Raw genomic sequence first — 27,924 nt, 5'->3', positions numbered from 1 at the left:
TTAGCAAACGAAAGGGCTATGGTGTCGCCAAGTCTACATACACATGAATTTGTACCAAACAGAGAACGAGGTGTATCCGTCACTTGCTGACGGTGTAGTGCGTCTGGTTACCACACCTTTTTGAACACGGCAACGTCGTTTTATGATCCTTATTTCATTTGCCTCTTCCACACGGCATCGACTGTATCCCACAATTTAGTTCACGTAATGAATAGAACTATAGCTATGTTTTCGAAACGGAACCAGATTTTGTATAAAATAAAATGCGGATTAAACATGCACCCACCCAAATACATACAAAGAAAAGCTAATTACAGGTTTATCTGTGTAAGCCTTATACATCCTCTATACACTGATTCACTAAACAGTTGAAAAAATAAGAAAGAAAACATGTAGATCTGAAATTTATAAAAAAAATAAACTCTTTTCTACATGTAGCTAATAATTGTTGTTTCTTTACAATATCACTTAAACGAATGAAATAAGTTTCTATATTTAGTAAATTACTTAATTCTAAAATTGTGTAGAATTTCTTTTCCTATTTATAAAAAAACATGATTAATTTATTCTCTTCAATTTGAAAAGAAATCTAGATCCTTCCTGAAAATTACACTTTTAATTCCAAAATCATTGATCCAAAGAAATCTAATTTTGTCAACGAGGAATAAAAACTTTTTCCTTTATTATCAGCTTGATGAGAGAAGTGGACAAAAGATATCTTACGATCAGAAAGGAACAAAGCGTTCTTTTCTTGTTGACTGGCGTAATAAAATTTAATTTGTTAAAATTTAAATCTCAAAAGAGAGAGGTACTTTCAAGTTTTTCCCCTTTTCTTTTTTATTTCTTCTGAGAAACCTTTTCTTCTCCCGCCTAAGCTCAATCAGGTACTTACTTACTTCATTCCATGGGATCACTTTTGATTGATTTCTCTCATTGGTTGTTACTTTCACAGATGTCTTCCAGCGAATTCGAGTCGCTAATCAAAGGCTTCAGCTGTAACATCACCTCTTCTGCCCTCCGGAGTCAGTTCTCCAAACCATTCCCAACAAACCAATTTCTTACTTTTATCCACTGCCATGTGATCCATTCATTCTCAGTTTTTTTTCTAGTGTTTCATTTCTAGTTCTAACATGGGTTTCTCTTCCACTGTCACCGAAACAGTTAATCTAGTTGACAAAAGTTTTTATTTCACTGTCTTCTTTTGTAATTTCCTTTTATTTCGTTCTGTTTGTACCTTACCTAGTAAGATTAAACGAAAGTTCATTGGATGGATATCATAGAACAGGTTTTGCAACTCATATTTACTATTTACTATTTATGGAGATAAATAGGCATTTCTTTACCAGCTTGTAATCTGCACAAAAAATTCATTTCACTTATTTTTGTACAACAAAAATATCCGATAGAAACGACAGATAAATTATATTTTTTCAGAGCGAAAGTTAGCTAACTAACTAACTAACTAACTAACTAACTCTATGGCCTATGGAACCCGGAGGTTTAATGCCGCGTTCACAAAAGCTCTCCACTGACTTCTATAATTAGATAACTGCATCCAGTTTCTATTTTGTATTCCAATCTCTGCGAGATCCATCTTAATATTGTCCTCCCATCTGCGCCTAGGTCTTCCTAATGGTCGTTTCCCGATTGGTCTTCCTGTCAAGACTTTGAAAGCGTTTCTACTTTCTTCCATTCTAGCTACATGACCCGCCCACCTAAGCCTCCTAGACTTCACGACCCTAACAATGTTGGGTAAACCATATAAATTATGTAGTTTCTCGTTATGAAGTTTCCGCCATTCCCCATTCCCGTTCCTCTTGGGTCCGAATATTCGTCTCAGGATCTTGTTCTCAAATACTTTCAGTCTATGTTCTTCCCTCAGAGTGAGTGACAATGTTTCGCAGCCATACAGAACAACAGGCATGATTACCGTTTTGTATATTTTAAGCTTCAAATTTCTCGACAGAATTCGCGACGACTAAAGAATTGAAAATTTGAAATATCCGACTGCATAATTTAAACTTTATTTTACCAAAGTATTAGTTGAATTTGCGATGTATACAAACTACATCATTGTAATATGACAATAAATCATCCTCCCATTGTAGATGTATAAGGACACAACTGAAGGCAGATGAGAGGACTCACAAAGGAAATAAATTGCTGTAGATAAACATAAACGTACCATTTTAATATACAGGTGTTGGAGTGAGTTTGTGGCAAATTTGGAGAAGCAATAATTGACGTCAAATGAAAAATTGCTTTTTCTTGTAAACCCATATCCGAGTACGCCTTATTGCTGCTTTACAGGCCTTCGAAGCTTACACATCCGTGAATCTGGCCTAACCACTTTCTCCGAATAAAAAAAAAAACTTTGGCTCCAGAATTTAATTGTAATAAATGCCCGATTCCCAGAATTAGTGCTGGTCTCGTTGAGAAGTTGGGGTACAGCAAACATGGCTAGGCCAACTTCACCTGGTACAACTACTTTCTCTGAAGCCAAAAACTTTAGCACCAGAAATTAATGCTAATTAGTAGGCTTGGTTTTTTGTTTTCCACCAAATCATAGAAGTTGATGAGGGTGGGGGCAGGTTGCTGGAACAATGTGCTCAAGTTAGCATATGACTTTCGGGGTTTCAAATTCGAAAGTTATGTCCATCAAATTCAACGAAAAAAAAAGCAATTCATGAAATTCTCAGCAAATAAGTATCAAATGTTTTTCATTCGTTGTCCACATATACGAGGTGTTTCAAAACAACACCGACAACGTTTGAAAGGTTATTCCTGACACCAAGATAAGACAAAAAGTATAGACCAACCTGGATGCACAAGTGTTTCCTTTCGGAGTTATAGGCTGCCGAAAACGTGAAAAAATGAATTTTAAAGGCCCATAGCTCAAATTATGGGATATACCGTAGTTGGGTCAGGACTTCACTTAGAAACTAGTATGTACCCTATCCAGAAATCCGTGTTTCAAAATCCTGTTGTATTCTCGCAACAATTTTTATAGAGGGAGTCTGGCTACAGGTTTATAATTTGAAGCACTCCCTACTATCTCTATAAAAGATGTTGTAGAAATACCTCAGTGTTCTGTAACATGGATATTTGGATAGGACACATACTAATTCCTAAGTAAAGTCTTGATCCGACTATGGTAGGTCCCATAGTTTTTGAGCTATGGACCTTTAAAATTCATTTTTTCATGTTTTCGGCAGCCTATAACTCTGAAAGGAAGCATTTGTGCATCCAGATTGGTCTACACTTTTTGTCTTATCTTAGGTGGAGCGTTTACCTTGGTGCATGCGGTCCTGTGTTCGATTCCAGCTTTCACCAAGTGAGTTTTGTGGTGGACAAATACTATGTGCGTAGGTTTACTCGAGGTTCTCTCGTTTCCTTCCACTTTCTTCGTTCCACCATTTCATTCATTTCTCATCATCACCGTCTCCTTTAGCTTATCTGGCATAATCATGGGATGTAAAACAAAGATTTCATTTCACTCGCTCCAACTATAGTAAGTTCATCATTCAGGAGACGTACGTTTTTTGATGTGAGGTAATTAAAGCACCTCAGTCCAGTAGTAAATGTTTAATATTTTCTAATTCCTTATTTTTTAAACATGAAGCTTCCAAGACTTAAAAAAATTGTAACATGTTGGTACCTTTTAAACAATAGAGGTCGAGGAATCTTGTTCACTAACAACTAATATTTTCTTTAATATAGTTAGCTATTTCTCATTTAATATTCTACGTAGGATAATGTTAACGTATTTTGCGCGTCTTTTGTAAGTCGTGGAGTTTCCCCTTCAAGTCATTTCTCTCTAATGATTTTCTACTCGTGGTATTTCTCTAAAATCATGAATCAGAGTGTAAACGTGAAGAAACCTATCTGAATCGGGAACAAAAGCAACAGAAAACAACAGAAAGTAATATAACAAGTTACTTGAATTTTATTTAATTTTCAGTTGAAATAAAGCGATACTCCATAATCGAGAAAATACTGTATATAATAGAAAGTGGTTGGACCAGTATTAAGTTGGCCACGCCACTTTTGCTGTGCCCTAACTTCTCAGCGAAATCAGCACTAATTCTGGGAATAGAGTAGTAATTATCATTAATTCTTGACGCAAAATTTGTGGAGTCGGGGAAAATGGTTGGACCAGTGTGAAGTTAGCCTAGCCACTTCTGCAACGTCTTAACTTCTCAACAAGACTAGCGCTAATTCTGGGGATCATGCATTAATTTGGCACTACTTTCTGGTGCTGAAAATGTTTCGGTCCGGGGAAAGTGGTTGGGCTAACTTCATGTAGTTGAAATTAGCATGCAATATGTTTTGCTATGTTACATTTCGATTTAAGTATAGCGCCTGCAATGTCAGTCAACCCGCTCTGCTCATCTCTTCCACTGGTTGCCTAACAACGTTAGCAACCTTTGCGTAGAGATGCAAAAAAGCCGGCTTTTTTGAATCGATGGTTTTTTTCACATAAAAAGCCGGCTTTTTTGGGAAAAAAACGAGAATTTTGGAAATTTTGGCTTTTTTCAACTTCATGATTTTTCTATCTAAATAGCTTTCTTATAGTATATTCTATAGTTAGATAAGAATTCCATGACCTGAATGTCATATTTCGCTCTGAAATTCACCATCAAGATGGATGGAGCATATGTTTTACGAATTAAAGCTAACATGAAGAATGTAGTATTTGAGGGTAATTTTAGAGGCTATTTAACTTTATTTTAACTTTTGAGTTATCGACATCTTTTTTCTTCTCTAGTTTGTCATCCGTGTTTCATTTCTAAGAGCTTTTAGTACTCTAGCTTCTAGCGCAAAAGTTAAACTTGCCCGTTTTTCTATTTATCCGTCAAAGCGTACGTTTTTCAATATATCCGTCAAACCGTACTTCCACATTTCTGTTATACTGTAGCTGTGAAGTGATTTAGCATTAATTTTCCGGACACAACCTTGAATACCAATTTATACAAATAATCAGTAGCGGATTTAGAAAAGTACTTTAGGAGGGGTTTTTCTGGTTGTTTCGTTTCCTAAAAAGTCCTAATTTTATTTGGGAAGTGCTTGAAGTTTATGAGTACAGGCATAACTAATATTTCGTTTCGTTTATATGTTTAGCAATAATCTTCCGGATACAACTTTAAAAATCATTTTATACTGAGAATCAGTGGCGGATTTAGAAAAGTATTTTGGGAAGGGTTTCTTACTAATGTTTAGTTTTTTTAAACATTCGTAATTTTTATTTGACGGGAGCTTAAAGTTTATGAGTAAAGGCATAACTAATAGATATTTCGTTTGTTGCAGACATTCCGTAACTTTGGGGAACGGGCTTCAGTCCGAAAGACCGCCCCCCTAACCTTCGCAAAACCGTCACTGCTGGTAATTAGTAATAATAACGATTTAAAAACAATAAAGAAGGAAGTCGCCCAACTCACAGTACACGCAGTATTTCTACATTCACAGATGGAATGAAGAAAAGCTTTGTCAGAATGGTAGAATGCTGGTTGAATCCCGGACTTCCCGATAGAAGCTCAAAAGCTAATCACTCAGTCATGTTTGTTGTGCAGTTGTATTTAGCTTAACTTAAATATATTCCGTAGCCTTTTTTTGGGGGGGGGGGGGCGGGAGTTCCGTAATGATATGTTGAATCCCTCTTGTTAAAAAATCAGAAAACTTGAGGATTGGGTAAACTGTGATGGTGGTTCTATAAAACTTAACTGTAGAATTTCAAGAATATACAGAACCAAAAGCTCTAGATGTTCAGCCTTTAAGTGTATCATATAAATCTAAGTATTTCTCTTATGTTTTATTTTAATTTTATTTTGTTTCAAAAAGAGGGTATGGAATATTTTGAAGTAAAAATACTACATACTCTTTTGCTAGTTATTTGTGTATTCTTTAAAAAGAAGTGTTTACTTTTAGGGTTGGCTGGTTAACACCAACTTTTTTTTTTAATAACTGGTTTAAACCAAAAAAAAAAAATAATAAAAAGAATGAAAAATGCGAATCGTGTGAAATTCATGGTGACGTTTCCAGATATCAAACCACCTGCAATAGTTTTATTTCCCTTTCACCTTTTAATCAAGGTGTCCCATGTTCAATTCTCGGTCGAACCACAACCCTTCTTTCATGCGTAACCCAAGTAGCGGTTCGGATGTCAGTTTAAGCGAAAGTCTTCTCCTTGATAACCTTGGTATTTCGTAAGGATGTTAAGCCTAAATGTACGAAACAAACCAAATTGTATATTTCTGCATGCCTAAATGCGTGTTGTTTTATAAAGAAGCCAATATTGCTTAAATATATTGATATAAATTGGCAAAATTTATCGATTGCCTACGTAGCTTCCAACATTAGCTTGGATTGGACTTTCAATGATATCTACGTACCGGTACTAAATTTGTAATTTAATACCTCTGTTTTATCGTACTGATTATGGTACGTTGACCTTTAAATTTTACATGCAAAGCAATAACAGGATTTTCCCGTTATTGTCTTACATTTCAAGTAATGACGGGATTTTCCCAATGGCTAGGGCGGGAGATTCTCAACTTAAGAAATTTACTGACCGCACCTCTTTAAGCTTATGGGAGTTCTTCCGGCATAACCCCGCTGTTGCATAATAACATCAAGGCGAAACAAACTTATTTCTGTGAATATGTAATATAAATACATAAAGCAAAAAATCTAAGTCAAAAAAGCCTGGTTTAAACCAAAAAAGCCTGGTTTAAAACATCCCCCAAAAAACGGGTTTTCGGCATTTTCAAAAACAACCACGGTTCTTTCCAACTCTGCTTACTTTTGTACATAGGAGGTTAAAAAATGCTTATTATATACATTGGTTAATCTTGTGGAATTCATAATGTAAATATGTTGAAGAAAAATTGTTTGAAATATTTTTTCGAAATTCGTAGTTTATTTTCGATGTTTTATATTATTATCAGCATCAACCACTAACTAAATGATTTTTTGTGTTATAGAGAAGCGATACAAAGTCTGTTTTATCAATTTAAAGCAGTATTTTGAAAAAAGCCCAAAATTTCCCAAGCAAAAAAGCAAAGCAGAAAAAACCGAGTTTTTTTCCAAAAAAGCCGGTTTTTTTCCGAGCCCTTGCATCTCTACCTTTGCGACACAAGCGACAATATTAATAGTATTGGCTCAAAACCACCTCTAAATCGTTCAATAAAAAATAACTGCCCATTAAAAAAATAATTAGAACTGGCGATAAATCTACGGTACACATGGCATGTTTCTAAGATCTCATTATCGAAAGGATTTGGCCATATATATACTTGTAGGACGATCAATCAATTTTGATATCACCCAATTTAAGATTAAAGAGTTGCTGATAGAATTTGTTAATGTTTGTACCATAGTTATATTAAATTTAAAGAATTGAAAACAAACGTTTATTCACTTTTTAGATGCCCAGCTTTCTTTTGAGAGGTCAATTTGTATAGGAGGCCTATTTTGAACTTTGGCAAGGTAAAGGCTGTGGCTTCACTAATTTTGAAGATATTGCTTTCAAGAAAAAAAAAATATTCGAAAGGTAATTAAATATACGTACAATATTTTACGTCCAGAGCATATTTAAGTCTACTACACTATCAATATCTTCTTGAGTTCCTTCGTGGATAAGCGGTTAGCGTACGAGCCTTTAGCGTAAGAGACTCACTACGTCTCCCCAGTGGGAGCTCATATAGTTCGGGTTCCACGTTAATCAGTAGATCCACGTCTCATATAGCCTCGCTGCTGAGCGGGACGTTAAACTTAAAATCAATCAAAGTAAAAAATATCTTTAAAAGGTTGTTGAAAATTAAAATCTGAAAAATCGAACATTGTACACTTTTGAAATTAAAACAAATAATGAAAAAATAACTAATCGTTTTTTAAGGTATAGGCTTTGTTGTTTACTACTTACTAAAATAAGTTTGATGCATGAAGATCTAAGACTTTTCTTATGCAATCTGTTGTAGCGTAGTTACTAATGTTCTCACTTTTGGAGTGAGCGGTCCCGAGTTCGATTCCCGGCGAAGACACTTGGTCGAAGAGGTATACATCCTGATTGAGATTTTTCTTAGGTTTTTCAATCAAATGTCGGTAAAGTACCTAACATGAAGTTCCCAGGCCGCTTTTTCGCTTCCTCGTTCCTTTATTTCTTTCCCAGTTCCCCTGGTATTGTGACTGTTGAGGGAAGTCATCATACATGATGGGCTTAAGTGACCATAGATAACAAAAGCCCAGAAGTATAACTCCTAATCCTTTTCTTGTTATGAGTCTTCAAACATTGTGATTTTTAAAAAATCAGGTATGTTCAACCTGAAATATCTGAAAGAAAAACCTCAAATCTTCAAAAAACAATCGTTATTTGTGTAGTAACAAGTGATTAAAATTTGAGACTAGACTAGTTCTTGAGTTTTTGTTTGTTTTAGTGTGGCCAAATTATATGAAGTGGTGCGCTGTGCAAATATGATTGCGTTGAAAATGGAAACAATATGTTAGTAACATCACTGTCTTAGTATATTTGTAGGTGTATATTTACACCTTAAGCAAAAATAAACAATTGTTCATCCTTTTTATATTCTTAGATTGACCCGTGGCAGTTTGAACTCTATTTGTGATAGTTTCTTTAGGAGTTCATCAATTGGTGCTCGGACTTCTCAACTTTAGAGATTTGAAAAAATTTCTGAGGGTAATGTAGATGAAAAATTGAATTAAAAGACCATTATTTTCGTCACTTGTTTCTTTAATTTTCCCGATCCACCAGGTCACTATTGATATACAGACAGAAATACCTTTCACTGATCTAGACAGTCATGTATTAATGACGAAACTATAGTATACTATTCAGTAAATTTAGTGAGATAATATTTCAAGTTATATACCATGTATTCGTCTTATATACGATGTGCCTTATAGAAATTGAGTAATGTAAGTAAACATTTGCTTAATAAAGCCAAAGGCATAGTCACTGACGGTGAACCTTATTCTTTTCGTTATTAAAATTTTTAATTTCGAAAATGGCAATCTGTTTTTTTTTTTTTTTCAAACTTCAACTTTGAATAGGCTTTTAAAAATATTTGTAGTATAATAAGCTTAAACATAAAATATTCTGCATGTAATTACTTTCAAACGGTTTTTGTTGGAAGCAATAACATAAAGTTAAGGAGCTATAGCGTTAACCCAAACCTTTGTGAAATCTAAAATAGGCTTACACCCCTATACAAAATGGCAGCTCTTTGAGCTCCCTCGTGGCTAAGCGGTTAGCGTACGCGCCTTTGGCGTGGGAGACCCGGGTTCGATTCCCGGCGGGAGCTCATGTGGTTCGGATTCCACGTTAATCAGTAGGTCCACGTCTCATATAGCCTCGCTGCTGAACGGGACGCTAAACTAAAATCAACTCAACTCAACTCAAAATGGCCGCTCAAAAGAAAACTGAGTATCTAAATAAATGAATGAATGTGTTTGTTTTAATAGATATAAAAATTTTTGTATGTGTTTAATATTTTTAATGTATAATAAGTAATACGTTTTTTCATCAAACCACCATTGGTTGATTTGATATGGCTTTAGTCCAGGCGACAAAGAAGCCAGACCATATCGCATTAATTTTTATCCGATATTCATTTATTGTCTAAAGGGACAGATAATTTGTACTGTGAGCTAAGTCAATACAGTGTAACAGAAAATACTACGTAAGCTGGATTTTTGTGTTTAAGGGAGCAATGAGTAATTAACCATAACAGATTTAATTATTCGGGCTTCTTTCCTAACTGATTAAGTTATATTTGAAGCGAGTGTTCAGTTTTTTTATGCTCATTCCAATCAAAAAATAAAAGAATATTGTTCACAATTTTTCTGTGAAGTTATAAAGTGACAATCTGCGAGTGCTACTTTTTGTTTAATTATTCGTTACCAACTAGCATGACGTCATAGTTGCTTTAAAGTTTTAGTTCTTGAATTAAAAATAATGGACAGATTTATGTCAAATAATGTCCTGTGTAGCTGAAAAAAAATGAAAATAAAGTGAAGTCTTCAACGTCCTACGTTTATGCCTGTTAGGCTAAGGGAGACGATGATTAAAGCAAGTGAATGATGAGGAAAGAATTGGTGGAATGAAAAAGTGGGAGGGAACGGGAGTACCCCGGAAAAACCCATGGACACGGTGCTGTCCACCAGAAACTTACTTGACTGGGGGTCGAACCAGGGTCCCCACACACCAGGAGTAAGCGCTCGTAGCCGGAAAATATCAAACGCAAGGTTCTGATTACGAAACGTGGGTTCAATTCCCAATAATAGAATTTTTGATCTCCACTGATCACCGTAAAATCTAGTCGGTTTTGGGTCAAGAAAATTAGATGGCGTTGTGTTCTATTCGGAGAGAAACTTACATTCTGATTTTTTAGAAAGACTGATTGCTTTAACTGATCTTCAAAAAAGTGCACCGAATAGGATAGTCAAGCACTTTTAACCAGTGCATTGGCGATAGTATAGAATTTGGCTGTAGCGAGATTAATTCCTGCTCATGGCAGAAGCGTCACGTATTCATCTCTCTGTCCTTGGTCATTCAATTTCATTGTTTCCTATACACTGAAGAGAATATCCTGGGGTGTTAACAATCAAAAATGTAACTGAAAAAAATAATTTGGATTGTAGGATGTTTATATTAGTGTTCGAATTTAAAGTCTTCAGGTAAATTAGAAAAGGTTTCTCTCGTAGCTTGGGACAACAGTGTATTTCTGTTCTGCCTAATGACCAGGTCCGTATCCACGGGGGGTCTAGGGAGCCGTCCGCCTAAAGTTTTACTGCCCCCCTAAAATTTTCATGATATACTTGCAACCCCCCCCCCTCCAACATTTTTGGGCTGGGTACGTGCCAGCTGCTAATGACTAAACACACATAATAATCGATAGGTTTCTGGAAGTATTAGCATGATTCACATGTCTGTGATAGAATGCACAAAGTTACAAGAAAATGTGGTAAGTGTGTAAAGCGAGTACAAAAACGAAAAAGTAATCTAAAGTATATAAAATAATAAATTCTATATTACATTAAAAAATAATAAATCATATCTGTATTTCAGTCTTCTTTTTCAGTTTACATTTGATAAAGAAAAGAGAAAGAAAAATACACTAGTTAGAATACTATTTGAAAAGAATTTTACTTTTTTATATATCGTAAAATGCAAAGTAGAAAAAAAGAGGAAAAAAGTAGTAATATATTACAAATGATAGATGGCATTAAATGTTAGCTGAACAGATTAGCGATGGAGGCATCTCAATTTGCAGCAAGTAATGTCCCTCGATGACAAAATGTTATTCTAATGTTTAAATTTGGATTTCTTTCTGAGCAACCCTCGTATATTTAATAATTTGAGTAGAGAAGAAAAAGGAAAAGAAATTCCAGAGGAAAAAACAAACACCTTCAAAATTTAAATTACTGTAAACTATGTACACTACTTTTTTAGTTCTTCAATATTCATTTTTCATAGTATTCTGTCAATATTTTTTTCTTCTTCATAGCAAAAACTAATGTAACGTAGCAAAAGTACGTAGGTAGCATTCCTTGGTGAATTGACTACATAAACTGATCTACAAGAGTTAAACATCACACACATACAAGAATGAATATTATTTTTATAAAGAATGAAAAGTGCAGCCTGTTGGCAGTCTTGTTTTCTTCCTTCCAGCCTGACAATTGGATAGTAAATCATGGGAGAAAGAGGGAAGCGTCTCGTGGGCAGAGGAACAATATGAAAGCAAGCCTGGAGAGGGAACAGGAATCTCATTTTGGTGCTGCTTCTTACGTCCAAAGTCTTCTCCTTCGTTGGCTTCACAATTAAGGCAAGAAGCAAGGGGAGAAGAAGGTCAAGAATGAGCGAGCGTCTTCCTTCAAAGATTGGAAGCATTCAGCCAGCTTGAGTGTGAGAGTGGAGATCTTCCAAGTAAGATAGTTTGCATATCTTCCCCATTTCCGCACGCACAAATTATCCAACCAAGCGCCTTCTTGTTCTGACCCCCTTTGCTCTTCCTCTCGAAAACCTTTTTGCCCTTTCCGAAAAAAAGGCGGTAATTGCATCCCACCCTTAGGCCAGGAGCATAACCCACGTATACGTATAAACATGCTAACACCCTATACGATTTTTTAAAAAAAATAAAAACAAGAAAAAACGAGGCCATAGGATTAAAAAGGTAAAACAGACTCCCAAGTCTGCAGTTAAACTGCAGCTGTTTCAGAAGAAACTAAGATATTTGCAAGTAGTATTCTAGGAAAGGAAAATAATAACACGTAGACAGCGGGAAAATAAGAAAGTAAACGGTATTGTTGTATTTTAATAGTTCCTAAAGGAATCTTCAGTCCGAATTCAATTACATTTTGTTCTCAGTTTAACAAATGGTAAAGTAACTTTCAGTACTACTCGTATATAGGAAACGTATATATAAAATAGTATAACTGTGCATGGTAGAACCTAGAGACCTTCTCCTCTTCTCTCTCACTAATTTCAACCCGGAATTACGCGAGTGATTCCCGAATCTTCAACAACAACAACAACAACAACACACACACACACACCATGCTTTATTTAAAAAATGGATTTTTTTAAAAGAATTTTCTATGGAAATATTTTGTTTAAAATCAGAGGTGGGTTTTACTTCTCCATTATTGATCATTTTTTTCAGCTTCAGCAATAAAAATGGACATCTTCGGAAAATTTACGCTATATTCCACAAAAATCAAACGATTTAATTTTATGAAAACTATTGTGGAACATACCTAGGTAACTGACTCTATGGCTTATGGAACCCGGAGGTTCAGAACGTATTAACAAAAGCTCTCCATCGACTTCTATCTTTATCCTACTGGATCCAGTTTCTACATTTATATTCCTATTTCTACGAGATGCATCTCAATATTGTCCTCCCGTCTGCGCCTAGGACTTTTTAATGGCCGTCTTCCGATTGGATTTCCAGTTAAAACTCTTAAAGTGTTCCTACTTTCTTTAGTTTTAGTAGTTACATGACATGCCCACCTGAGCCTTCTAGACTTGATGACCATAACATATTTTTTCTTTGTATCAAAGAATATGTATGTGTGTGTGGGGGGGGGATTAGGTGACTTATAATTTTTTGCTGATTTCAACTTAAAGTATTAAGAATTATGTATCTCAATAAACATATACATATTGTATCGTACTGAATAACATTTACGTAAGTAAGTGTGAAACATTTTATTTTCACAGGAGGGAAGGGGAGAAAAGTTCGTTATCACGTTTTCGATTGATATAAAATCCAAATTAGTGTCTGTAAAGCCTCAAAAATATACACCATGTTGTATTTTAAAAAATACAAAAATAATCTAGGAACGTAAATGTTAAATGGAAGGAGATAAGTTCTTTCGTTTATTCTTCGGAGATTCTAACTCCAAGCGGTGAGGAGTTTATCTTGCAAAATTGATTCTATGCTTATGTTCAAACTTGTAATATGGTGTGGTTTTGACTCCCATTTATCTTCTTATCCTTTATGAATGGCAACCACAAACAACAAGATTATTTCGAAAGGTGGGAAGACTGTATATACCAAGACTCACGAATATTGGATATGTTTGACTAGAGTTATTATGGAACAAACATATACACACACGCAAATGCCGATCAAATCGAATGGTAGTAGCTCGCTTCAACAAAACATTTAGCTATATTATATTAGAGGTAGTCATTTTACAATCGCGGCCCTTTTCAATTTTCGCCGACTCATTTCACTATCTGCAATGTGGCTCTTGCTCACTACACTAGCTCAGACTCTCAGTCATGGCTTGTGCTCATTAACCGCATTTGACTTGCTATCAGTAAGGGTTCGGAGCTGCTTATGCTCGCCCTACTGGATCTTTGGCTCGCTTGGACTAGGACTTGCTATCCACTTATAAGACTCCTGCTCATTTATTGAGCTCAAAACCTGAGTTCGCGAGCTTGACATCTCTACTTAAAAACGCCTTATTTTCCGACATTAAAAGTGTAATGGGATAAATATAAAACCATGTCATTATTTAACTGGCCCTCACTAGAACCATCATCTCTCATTTGTAGGTGAATGCCTTGCTATTAAATTATCAATAAAACTGTGAGCTCAAAACTGTATCAATTGGCGGTGCAAGTGGTGAAATGCACCGGAGCTCATGTACAGGCCCCGCACCTCCTTTTTGAAGCTCATATTACTATATACTTAACTTATCTTGGCAGTCGTTAAATATTAAAACACTCGCATTGAACAATGCACAATACCTTGCAGGTAGCCAGTTTAAGCTAGACCCTTGAATCAGAACAGCGAAAGAGTCACTGAAAAGACGGCCGAACCGATCATCAATATATCATGATTATTATTAAAACATGTATAATATATGTCTTTGTTGTAACCAGAAAATCTAGTAGGCTGAATTGTTTTTCTTTAATGGTGTTGTTCGTTCATGGGCCTCAGAAGGAAAGTACTTTTTTTTTATTAGTAGCCATTACTGAAGCAAGGGCCTTGGTGGAGGCACTGTAGAACCAACCGGAAAGCCATTCACGTATATATAAATAAGTTCACTAGGGCTTATTCCTATGCCTAGGAATTTGCAGTGTATCGTCGATTAACAGGATTGCTGCAGCGCCTATACAAAATGGCTGCTCAAAGGAAAACTGAGCATCTATAAAATGAATGAATGTTTGTTTTGTACCCTAAATATAGAACAACTTTATATGCATTTTTTTTAAAGGATAAATTTTCTCATCAATCTTTTAATCTGAAATTGGGTGATTTCAAATGGATCGGTCCATCGGTATTTCATGTTCCATTCATTTAATGCTTCTCAAAATAGAATTTAGGGACTTAATACTACTTCTTACTTCAGATGTAAGTACCGTAAATAAATTTTATTTACATTGGAAACCTCTTACGTATCTATAAATTTACGTATATTGAAGTTACGCAACAAGTGACTGTATGTATTAATAGTTCTAGACACCTTCAAAAAGTTTGGAAAAATGCTTCAATGCTACCCGGGAACATCCAGTTTGACAAACTTGAAATGTCCTAGGAATATGATTTTCGATTTAGCTGTTTATCGAAAAGGAAACAAAAGGGATATCTGTTGCAACGTAATAGAGGCTTTTTCACCTTCGAGTTTTCTTTAGTTATCATATTGTTCTTTGTGTTGTTTTCCTTCTTTGTTCCCATTTAAAAGATCTCTCATGACCTTCATGTACTTTCCGGTTTGTCTTGTTCGTCGTCTTAGCTGGAAGGTAATTGTGTCCTCCAGGTAGGTAAAACCTTTGCAGGAAAATCTTGAGACAATCCACTTCCTAATTGGAGACGCTCGGCGCTCTCTTCGCGTTACTTTCTGGATGCTTGTATTTCTCTCCTGTTCTTCTTTTACCTCATTTTTCTCGTTCTTCTTTTCTTATTTCTTTCTTTCTTTCTCATTCAATTATCTCCCGTTTCGCTTTGAGACAGAAGATCACGCCACCCAGTATCAAACCAAGAAGACTTCATTACCACCAAAAGACTACGATTAATTCTAGCTTCGATCCACAGCTCTCTCATCTGCCCCAGTTGCCTCCTCGCACTTTCTACCAGCCACTCAGTTTAAACCTTGCTCTCATTCTTTTATCTGCTCACACCTTGCAAATTTCTCATTTTTCGTTCCCATACATTTTCTGCTTCAGTAGTGTAATCATAATTTAACAACATTATTACCTATGTTTTCCTCTTTTATTCAGGTCGAGATTAAAATGAAATATAGTAAATGTAATTATATTCTTAATTTAGAAGTTACCATAAAGATTTTATTATTTAAGTCAAAAATGAGAAGGGTAGTAATACCATTTTAAAGGAGTCTTAACTAAAAACACTGAAGGTAAAAATTTTCGATTTTAAATGTAAAGGTCTTGCATAACAATAAAAAAATGTGTATCTTGTAGCAGAATTACAGATTCATGGAAAAAGAGCGCACACATTACTTCCTGACATGAAATCTAACAGAAGCTATTATTGTTGTTATTCACCTAAATTATTCCTTCCAGTTTGCACGTTTCCAATAACATAATTGGGTTTGCTAATGCTTACAGGAACATGATATTTTCCCTCTTTTTCCACAGCACTCTACTTCCAAATAAACGTCATTTTCTAACTATTCGCACCAATTGAAGACTGTGTACAGACAATCCTAGATTAATTTATTAATGAGTCTGGGAGGAGATGGACGAAGGTTTAACTCTTCCTAGCAGTGGTCACCAAAAAACGATCTGCCTTTCTAGTCGTATAGCTAGGTCTATCGCGAACTACAGAAACCAGTTCATGTTTCAGACGTGGTAGTTCGTTTCTTCCGTGGTAATCTGTCTTGGTCTGCTACTTCTCTTTGCATCAGATAGGATTTTTGCCACATCAAAGTGCTTGTTCAAGTTGTTAATAATAATAATAATAATAATAATAATAATAATAATAATAATAATAATAATAATAATAATAATAATAATAATTTACTAACGAAGAGTGAGATGATACAAATTCACTGTATTGGGTGAACCACTACGTTCATATTTATTTTTAAGACGGTACACATTATTTATTGATGTATACTCTGATACTCAGTGCAAATGTATAGCGGGTATAACTATTGACAGAAAAATTAAATGTGCTATAGAATCAAATAGCTACTCTTAGTGTTGCTGTCAATAATATACACGGTTCTTATCCTTCCGCAACGGCGCCACAAGGGATAGCATATGCAAGCTATCTATACTTATATACAATAATTATGTGCAAAGCACCACAGGAGTTCCATGGCATAGTGTCACTACCGACAATTGATAGCAAGTGGACAGTGTATTTAAGAAATTTTGTAACTGTTACCTCATGTGGAGTACTGTACTGTATGGGGCAGAAACATGGGCATTACACAAAAATGATGTAAAACGACTGAAAGCTTTCGAAATGTGGGTGTGGAGAAGAATGAAAAGAATTATTTCGGTTTTAGGGAAAATGAATGAGAGGATCTTAGAAATGGTGGTGGAGAAAACAATAATTTTAAATATTATTAAGAGGAGGAAGATATATTGTTAGTGCCATTGGCTAAGTAGGAACTGTATCATGAGTAACGTGCTAGAGCGTATGGGGGAAGGAAACAAAGGGAGGGGTGAAGAAGAGTGCAATTAATTAATGATATCAAAACAGAAAAATCGTACGTGAAGACGGCGGAGCATAGAAGCTTCAAAATTAAAACAAATGACTTGTCAATAGTAATGGTAGAATGCCTATGAAGATGATGACCTTTGTCCCAATTACGTAATCATATTTAAATAACTGTGGGTGAGTTCAAAGCAAAAGAACTTCGGAATTTGAAACTTACATTAAAGCAACACTGACATCTTCATTAAAGAATAAATAGTTAATACGAACCGTCAAAGGTGGCCGTCCCTAATAGGATTAGAGCCTTGTCCCTTTTTTCAAGCAGCAACAATAATGATGGAGGCTTTCCTCCAGCTAATGCCAACACTGTGCTGAAGATTAAAAGTAAACTTTTCACTCAAATCAACACAGTAAAGGTAGTCACATAAATTAAGGCAAGGATAGTTTTACACACAAGTTTCTTCCTTTTAGCGTTCCTTATTCGGTAAATAACAGTAAGCAGGGGAGAGAACTAGAAACAATAATGTCCTCAAGAAAACAACATTAGCACAAAATCAGCAAAAGAAGATGTCTGGAGTTAAAGAGAGGAAGAATGGAATCGAAAACTTCTGATAAATGTTTAAGTTGGGATAAAATGGTGATGACTCGGAGCTGAAGAAAGTGTGAAGCGAGAAAGAGAGAAAATACGAATATAAATTAAAAGAGGACGGTGATAAATCTGACACAGAAGACTGCATGTAGAAACTCCCGGGGTGTTAGTGAAACAAATGGTCTACGAGTCAGTTTACATGGATTGACCCCCTATCCCTCCCTTTCTGCGGCACCCGTTTGCCTAAAAAAAAGGCTTCTATCGTTGGGGAAGTTCTTTTTTTCTTTTTCTTTTTTTGCTCCACCCTCAGTTTGACTTTCCTGGTATAGGGTACCAAACTAGAAAAGGTGCCGAGCAGATGAATAGAAGATACCATACTGAGAAAATTTAAAGAGACAAACTTTTTAGTTATTCCTAATTTGTAAGTCATTGTTAATATTATTCGATTTTAACTTGCATATTATGAACGTTTTTAAGGTTTCATGTTCATTACTAATGCAGGAGAAAAGGGAAGAAAATACAACGTTAAATAAAAGAGAATATAAAAACTGTGATCGAATCGCAGAAGAGTATGTAGGAGTTTAATGTCGTAAATGTACCTGGAGACGGTAGGGAAAACTGCTTATTTAGTATGTATCATTGCATTCGAAACTAGAAAATGTTACATATCTCTGTATTTCCCCGAGCCGCTCATATATGGACTCAAAATCGATTATACAATACCTAAACTACTAATATATCGATAGTACAGTACTGGAGGCACGGTGGCTAAGTGGTAGAGTGCTTACCTCTGGTACGTGAGGTTCCTAGTTTGATCCTCGGACAATTAAGTTTGTAGGGGACAACATTGTGTGTGTGAGTGTTCTCGGAATACTCCCGTTTCATTCCATAATTTCATTCCACCAATTCTTCCATCACTATTCAATTGCCCTATTCATCTTTCTCCCTTAGCCTAAATGACACAATCGTGAGACCTTAAGGTTAGTGTAAAGGAACAAGTTTTGCCGATAGATGTCGCTACAGTCTTCGTATCTCTCCCATGTATTTTTTACCTTTCACAAAAATTTACAATTTATCTTATAAATTTCAACATAGAGACTTCAAATTTTTAGAGAAGGAACTTCATAACCTATTAAAGGGAACAATCCGTGCAGATTTTTTTATTTACAATTTTCTTCACTGTTAAAACAGTTGCATTGTTAAAGGTTTGGGTATCCATTTCAACAATCAAGCCATTTCAACAATGAAGAAAATTCAAAATAAAAAATCGGCACAGATTGTTCTCTTTAATAGGTTATGAAGTTTCTTTTCTAAAAATTTGAAGTCTCTAAGTTGAAATTTATAAGAGAAATTGTAAATTTTCGTGAAAGGTAAAAAAATACATGGGAGAGATACGAAGACTGTAGTGCCATCTATCGGCAAAACTTGTCCCTCTAAACCAACCTTAAACTGAAAGATTTCACCTCATTTTGAAGATACTAGAGTACCTAAGTTAAGTGTGTCGCGATGCCATGGGCGGTCGGTAAAGTGTACCGTTAGGTAAAAAAAAAAAAAAAAGTTTTGATTTATTGCGTTAAAACACTCAAAAATGTACGTAAAATTTAAAATACACATGTGTGTCGTTCAATATATATATGTTTCCGCAAGCTGTAAAAATCTATTTTTAAGATACATTTGTATCGTCGCATGGGAACCAGAGGAACATAACTCCAAAAATGTGGTTTTTCTTTTCTTCATGTTTGGACATGATTTTGAAAACCCCATTTGGTGTAAATGGAACGTAACACCATATGTTCTCTTTGTCAATAATCTGTTGTAATGTAGCTCAATTACCATTTTATTAAAGACACATCTTTCTAAGAAAATAATATTTTTTGTCCTCTTGCCACTAAACCTACGAAAATGGAGTTACGTCCCTCTGGTTCTCATGCGACGATATGTAGGGGTTCTTTCTCACCTCTTCCACATAATCTCCATTGAGATTCAGGCATTTGTCTCACCTTGTACCAATTTGCCCAAAGCATTTGCTAAAAATGAGTGCTCTAGCTATTTAGCATTCACCTTCACATTCTCACATTCTTTATCAGCAGTTGACAAGAGACCAGGTCGCTTATGTTGAAAACTGAAAACTGAACTCTTCTTCAGGGAAACACAATTCGACATAAGCGACCTGATCTCTTCTTGATGCCCACCCCCATTCAGGACCCAAAAAAGACACAAAATTGAAGAATTAGGATGGAAACGGTTGTCCCACTCTTCATATAGCCTCAATTTAATGCCGAGTTACTTCGGTCTTTTTCCAGTGTTAAACTCTGCGTTGCAAGGTTAACGTTTCGAAACAGATGAAATAAAGCAAAATGTAAAGAAAGTGTTAAATAGCCAGAGCCCTAATTTATTTCAAAGGCTTTCGACGAATTGGTGCAACGCTGAACAAATGCCTGAATCTCAATGGGAATTATGAAGAAGAGAGGAAGGACCCACCTACACATGTGTGTATAGTTTATAAATGTATCTTAAAAAATAAATATTTTACAGCTTAGGGAAACTTATATATTAAACGACCCATGTATTTTGTATCAGCTACTTTTGGAGTACAAAATTGCATTAAAAATGTGCCTTGGGGTACAAGATGGAAACAGTTTGAAAAACAATGATCAAAATCACTGCCTCAAATCCCAGGGAAATGAGGGGGACATGTCCCTTCCAATCTTGGAACTGAGGGGGACTGTGCCCCCAATAATCTGATTTGAAATGTATTTTTTGAGGAGAAATCTAAAGATTTGTGTCCGATTGCCACAAAGGAAAGTGAGATGAAATTGATGTCCTCCAAGAATAAGATTCAAATCTGCCCGCCTCCCAATGTTGAAGACAATTCTGCTCCCCTTATCCTCCACAGCATTGTTTTTAAACTTTATAAATATTTCGAAAATCGCTTAAAACATATTATGGGAACGGTCTTACCCGTCCTCCCCAATGTTGAAGACAGATTTGCGCCGCTGATCAGAATAAATTATAATTATTAATTTTAATTTTCGATTTTCATGAAGAAAACCTAACTGCAATAAAAAGTGTAAGGAAATCTTATTTATGAATGATGTGTACTGTAGAATTCGAAGTACGTCACAGTCGCAGATTGAAAGGGGTTTCATTTTTAGGTTATTTAGAAAACAATATGAAAGAGGAATTTATTTTTAAATTGTTAAAAATAACAGCTAACAAGATGAGGTTTTTTTTTTTATAACATCAAAAACGTAACACGATGACATTCAATTCTTTTAGTATCATTTGTGGTTTCTTCATTCAAAATTTAATTTTCAAATTCAGCTTATTTCTCATTCATCAAGTACTCAAAAGTTTGAAGTGCGCCTGTGATGACCATATCATACCTTCCACACAAGATAACTTTATTACTTGAAAGGAAACGCCGTGTGTTCTCTTGGACGAAGAACTAAAAGAAGCATTTCATCTTCACGAGGCTCACTAAACGTCATCGTTCGTTCGTCCATTCGTGTTCGTATCATCACGATTAAGTTTTTTCCACCCTTTATTTCTTCCAATCGAAAGTCATGAAACATAACTATCCCCTTTGTGACGTAATGATTGCGCGAAATTTCCATCCCTTTCATATTTTACCACGCTTCCTCCTCTCTTTATTTCTTACAACCCACCTTTATCCAGTATCCTCACTTTTTGAACTCTCTTCTGAGCATCGCACGTAGTCAATTACTATGACAGCTGGATGGGTTTGAATCCATCCTCCCTCCCTTCCATCAAGATGGCGATGAATACCAATATCGAGTAAGGAACGGTTGCCAGGAGAGAACAAAAAAAACCAAACGAGAAGAAAGGAGAAGTCCTTTTGGATATTATGGAATGCACTCGTCTTTCTACCTATTCCGATAAGACTTTGGCACGGTCCCCCTATTCTTTCATCTCCCCTTCTCATCCTACTTTTCACTATATCTTTCTCCGCCCCTGGTGATTTAAAGCTGATTGGTGACCAACGGCTGCATGACTTAGACATCATTCTTTCTACCTACAGTCAATATACACCGTCCTATATCAAGTGTGAGACGAAAGAAGATGGGGACTCGCAATGGATTATTCCAAAGGAAAATCTCCCTTTCGCCATCTGAAGCCCCTTCTTCCAATCAATGGGGGAAAGAAGTTGTTGAAGGGTGGTATCATTTTCTATTAATTTTGACGCTTATACTATCATGTGTGAATGTTGTTTTCCGGAAAAGTTTCATTCGTGAAATTTAAAAGAAAATGTGGCAGGACACCGTAGTGTAGTGATTAGAGCCGTTGGCTTACGTCTGTTTGGTCCTGGGTTCGATTCCCGGCCGTTACTTCCCAATTATCGGTGTCTACCCAAGGTGGTGAGGCAAACTAGGCAGTCACCTGAATAAAAAGACGTGATGGCCACTAGGTATGAAGAACGCCTGATGCGCCTGTTAAGGTTAGTGTAAAGGGACAAGTTTGGCCGATAGATGTCACTACATTCTTCTTATCTCTCCCATGTATTTTTTACCTTTCACGAAAATTTACAATTTATCTTACAAATTACAACCTAGAGACTTGAAATTTTTAGAGAAGGAACTTCATAGCCTATTAAAGAGAACGATCCGTGCCGATATTTTCTTTAGAATTTTCTTAATTGTTGAAACGGTTCTATTGTTAAAGATTTGGATATCCATTTCAACAATTAAGCCATTTGAACAATGAAGAAAATTCTAAATAAAAAATCGCCACGGATTATTGCCTTCGATAGATTAAGAAGTTCCTTTTCTAAAAGTTTGAAGTCTGTAGGTTGAAATTTGTAAGAGAAATCGTGAATTTCCGTGAAAGGTAAAAAAAATAAATGGGAGAGATACGAAGACTTTAGTGCCATCTATCGGCAAAATTTGTCCCTTTAAATCAACCTTAAGAGACAGGGCAACGCAGCGTGCTGACCACATGTTCATCGCTAGGCTGGACGTAGTACAGCCGGTCGCTAGCAGATGGCGTTGGAGTAGCTCAATTTCACAAAAAGAGCTGTTCCGTTGGTGGTCCATTATGTAACATAAATAAGTTGATATGGAAAATTAATATAAAATAGTTACAATTTTGTTTCCGTACTGATATCAGAAAACAAATTCCAACGACCGATGTAAACAAGTTGTCCTCAATCTAAATGACCATTTATCTTTTTTAGAGTAAATGTATCGTTATTTTCAGTCGTTACGTATTCCAAAGATCCAGACTAATTTTCAACCATATTTCATTGTATAACAGCAAGTAGTAAATCACTGAAGTATACAACAGGCGCCGTCCATAGTGGAAGTTAGCAAAACTTTTTTTTTTCAAGTTGGTGGATATTACCACCTTATATTCTACTAAAATGCAACCTTTAGTTTAACCTTACACGTTTATGGTCTTTAGGCTAAAGGAGACGAATGAATTATCACAGTGAATGATCATGAAATAATCGGTGGAATGAGAATGTGAGAGGAAACATGGGTACCCCGAGAAAAATAACGGATTTGATTTTGCCCACAACATGCTCACATGATTTGAATTCAAACCAAGGACCTTAGCACCCAAACTGAGCTACCTACTTCCAACGCATTGCGCTCCCTTACACAGAACTAATTTTCATCCGAATTAGTGTAATTCTCGTGGTTCCAAAAGAAACTTACGCCTATATTTAATTAAATCGAATTGCTCTTTAACGAAATCTGTCATGAAACACTTTCTTAAAGTTCAAGCGAATTCACCATTTTACCTCATTGATTGCAGCATCGAACCTTGACAGATTTCACCTTCAAAAAGTCGAAATGACTGCGTAATTAAAAGTTACCATTGGGTGGTCCCATGCCGAAACGGACTAACTACATTTTTGATGAAATTGAGATAGAGTGACATTTTGTGAACTGAGAATCATGCCAGAATGAACCAAATTTGTAGTTTTTTTAGTTTGCCAAATGATGGACTAAGTTTCTGTGATGAGTAGATTCAATGACGAGTGATGAACTTTTCAGTTCTCATCACAAATGTCACTCTATTTCAGTTTCATCAAAAATGTAGTTAGTCCGTTTTGGCACAGGACTACTCATTTAACCAAATTCAACTTGTTTAAAATGAAAGTTATTCTACGTATAAAATTCTTCATATTGTATACTATACATGCACCAGAGGCGCTTCCACGCGGGAGTCCACAAAGTCCAGAATCTTCCTCTCTCAAATTAGCAGCTCGACATCTCTTTGTACATTTTCTTAATAAAGTGATTGATGCAGCGTAAAGATTTGATATTACATTTTATTTTCTTATAAAAACTATCTAATTCTTCTGAGAATATAGATAGTAGTACTTAATAATTACAAGTACTTATCGTCTTTTCGAGTAAACAACAACGCCGGTCTAATAATATATAGACGTATTGTCTTATAGTATTGCATCTCTCTCAAACTTTGGACCACTCAAAAAAAAAAAAAAAAAAAAAGAAAGAAAGAAAAAGAAAAAATGGGTGCCCGCCTGATATGTACAAACGTCCAACTTGAGGTTGATTTTATTGTCGACGGATTTCAATTTGACGGATAAGACATGTCTCAATAACAGAAAGTACAATTCAGAAAGATCGGCTGAACCTAATTGAGGAATTGAGTAGCTCAGTTTTCACTTGCTTTGCTATGCGGTGTTGCTGATGCACTTTTTTAACATAACCGATCTTTTCGTCATAAAACACTTGGAGTTCCATACTTCCCAGGAGTGAAATCGTACATTTGATTCGCAATAAAAAAACTTGTACCCACTGCATTCATTTGTACTAATTGTATTATGAAAGCTGTAACACACGTTTGTCAAAAGCGTAGACTTCGGCGTATACAAGTCTTGAAAGAGAACGGCATAATAAGGAACTGCATAAATTATACCATATATGTAACATTGCTAGGGTCATTAAGTCTAAAATGTTCAGGTGACCTGATCATGCAGGCAGAATGGAAGAAAGTATGAGCGCTTTCAGAATTTTAACTTGAAACCGAATCGGAAATGTACCATTAAGAAGGCCTAGGCGCAGATATTAGGAAAATATTTCGATGGACCTTGCTGAAATAGGAATACAAAGTAGAAAACAGATCAGTTAACTAAGAACAGAAGTCAATGAGAAGCTTTTGCGAATGCGGCACTAAACCTCAGGATTCCATAGGTCATAAAGTTAGATGTAATTTATGTTTTGGTTGCCTTTATCTTACAGGTACTTATTTCATAGAGACTGAGTGAACATCTGAAGCGCATTGGGAGGAATGTAGAATGAAAATATCGATATCGAACCCGGGATACCCAGTTAGTAGACAGATGCCTTACAAACTACACCATTGTATGTTATCAATTCATTAGTTATTTAGTTTTTCATAATTCTCATTACCCTGCAGACACAGTGTGGGAAGTAAAATCAAAATGTTATGATCTTAAAAAAAAAAAAAACAGAATTTACTACCTTTAAATTTTACGGTAGATTCATAAAAATCCCATGGCTTGGTATTCCAAATAGCCGATACATGTCAGATGTTTAAATATATAGCTATTAAAGTCTGAAGCTGCTAAATTATTACAGAGTTGAAGCAAGTACTTAAAAATACGCTATTAAAACATACACGAATCTCGTCCACTATTAATTGGTCACGTTCATCTCTAAAAGTCACGTTATGTTATATGGTATAGTTTCTAACTACTACTTTGTACAATCATGACTTTTGCTGTAGGGAAAGGGTAAAATACATCATGGACAAGTGCGAACATGTGCCCTCCTTGTGCTCTATGTGGGGAAATGCGTGTGTATTTGTGTGTAACCAAAGACGTGAAATAAAGAAGTAACCAAGGGGCCTCAGCCAAGTCTGAAGAATGCACTATTCATCAAACTTTTTTCTCTTAGGAATTTGTCCTCTATCTTAAGAGCAAGTGAAAAAAAAATGTAACGTTTGTTTTTGGGACTTTAGCAGGGTGATTCATTGAGTATAGTACAGAAAGAAAGCAAGCAAGAAGAATCTGCAGAAATAATGGAAAAAAGAGGGAGAGAGGAGAAAAAAAGCTCTTATAAACGCGTTCTATTATACTTAACTCATCTCTTTCATTCTTTCTTTCTCACTTTATTCGAAAAATGGCCGTTCCTCGAAGTGTCTGATTTAGTGCTTCTTTCCAATCTTGGTCGTGTGGTGTGGCTCCAACCGCGGAATGGAAGAGCTTTCCAATCGGATCCGCTTTGCGTCGTTATCTGCAGTATGTTGTGATCACATTACAGCGCTGTGTAGCATAACTCCTCCCCACGCACCTTAATCCTTTTGAAATTAGTAGCAGAAAGTGTTTTTGAACATTCAAGTTAACTTAATTCTGTTTGCAAACATCCATCCTATTAAAACTGGAGGGTGAAAGAGGGGTTTGCGTGAGAATAAATGGGGGAGTAATCCTCTATAATACGAGGAAAAATTCTTGTTTAGAGGACCATACGGGAAAAGAGAGGCAGGGTAGAAACTTCAACCTATTTGTGAAAATAGTTGAACTTACAGTATTAAATACGATGAACATATAAAAAAGTGTATCGTTTTAATTGTTTTAGGAACACTGCAGAGACCACACACAGACTTAAGTAAATTACGGGATTTGAAATACCACCATGTCGTTTCTGTATTTAAGTTAATGGTAATTTTCGTTAACTACTAACACATTGCAAGCGACGCAGAATGTTGTCACATATTGCTGTATCTGGATACATTGACTATTTTTTAAACATATCATACCAAAAAAAAAACACTCATGGATATACTTTTCCGCCTTTAAAGGGATTAAATACAACAAAATCAATTTTAAAATTGATAATATAATCGGATATTGTGCTACACTGGAAAACATGTGAAATTAACTTCCAAATATTTCTTTTTAATTGGTTCAATAAACACTAGTAAAGCGACTGTTCTAATGCGTAAGAGATCCACATAGCAGTAGTAAATTTACCTTTAGTAGAAATATTCTGTCAAATCATCTTCAAAGGACAAATTTTGTTTCCAGTTTTTTCTCTCGTTTTCTTTTCTCGGAATTAAAATAATCTCCTATGGAAAATATGAAATACGTCGTAACATACAAAATTTAAGAAGGTACTAAAGTAAATTTAGTAGAGTCGATAAACTTGAGTAAGACCGAGGCAATTTAATAGAATATCGAAACTTTGATGGAAACTAGAGATGCAAAAAAGCCGGCTTTTTTGAATCGATGGTTTTTTTCACATAAAAACCGGCTTTTTTGGGAAAAAACGAGAATTTTGGAAATTTTGGCTTTTTTCATTTTCATGATTTTTCTATCTAAATAGCTTTCTTATAGTATATTCTATACTTAGATAAGAATTCCATGCATTAGTTTTATTTCCTTTTCACCTTTTAATCAAGGTGTCCCATGTTCAATTCTCGGTCGAACCACAACCCTTCTTTCATGCGTAAACAAAGTAGCGGTTCGGATGTCACTTTTAGCGAAAGTCTTCTCCTTGATAACCTCGGTATTACGTAAGGATGTTAAGCCTGAACATACGAAACGAAACTAAATTGTATATTTCTGCATGCCTGAATGCCTGTTGTTTTATAAAGAAGCTAAGCTTGCTTAAATATACTGATATAAATTGACAAAATTTATCGATTGCCTACGTAGCTTCCAACATTAGCTTGGATTGTACTTTCAATGATATGTACGCACTAAAAATTTAATACCTCAGTTTTAGCGTACTGATTATGATACGTTGGCCTTTAAATTATACATGCAAAGCAATAACAGGATTTTTTCCGTTATTGTTTTACATTTAGAGTAATGACGGGATTTTCCCGATGGCTAGGGCGGGAGTTTCTCAATTTAAGAAATTTACTGACCGGACTTCTTTAAGCTTATGTGACCTCTTCCAGCATAACCCCGTTGTTGCATAATAACACCAAGGCGAAGCAAACTTATTTCTGTCAATATGTAATATAAATACATAAAGCAAAATATCTAAACCCAAAAAAAAACCTGGTTTAAACCCAAAAAGCCTAGTTTAAACTCCCCCCAAAAAACGGGTTTTTGGCATTTTCAAAAACAATCATGGCTCTTGCCAACCCTACTTACTTTTGTATGTAGGAGGTTAAAAAAATATTATTATATACATTGGTTAATCCTTTGGA

The sequence above is a fragment of the Thermobia domestica genome, chromosome 9 (assembly GCF_964235325.1).
Source record: "Thermobia domestica chromosome 9, izTheDome1.hap1.1, whole genome shotgun sequence".
Lineage (NCBI taxonomy): Eukaryota > Metazoa > Arthropoda > Insecta > Zygentoma > Lepismatidae > Thermobia > Thermobia domestica.
Note: the sequence above shows the minus strand (reverse complement) of the source record.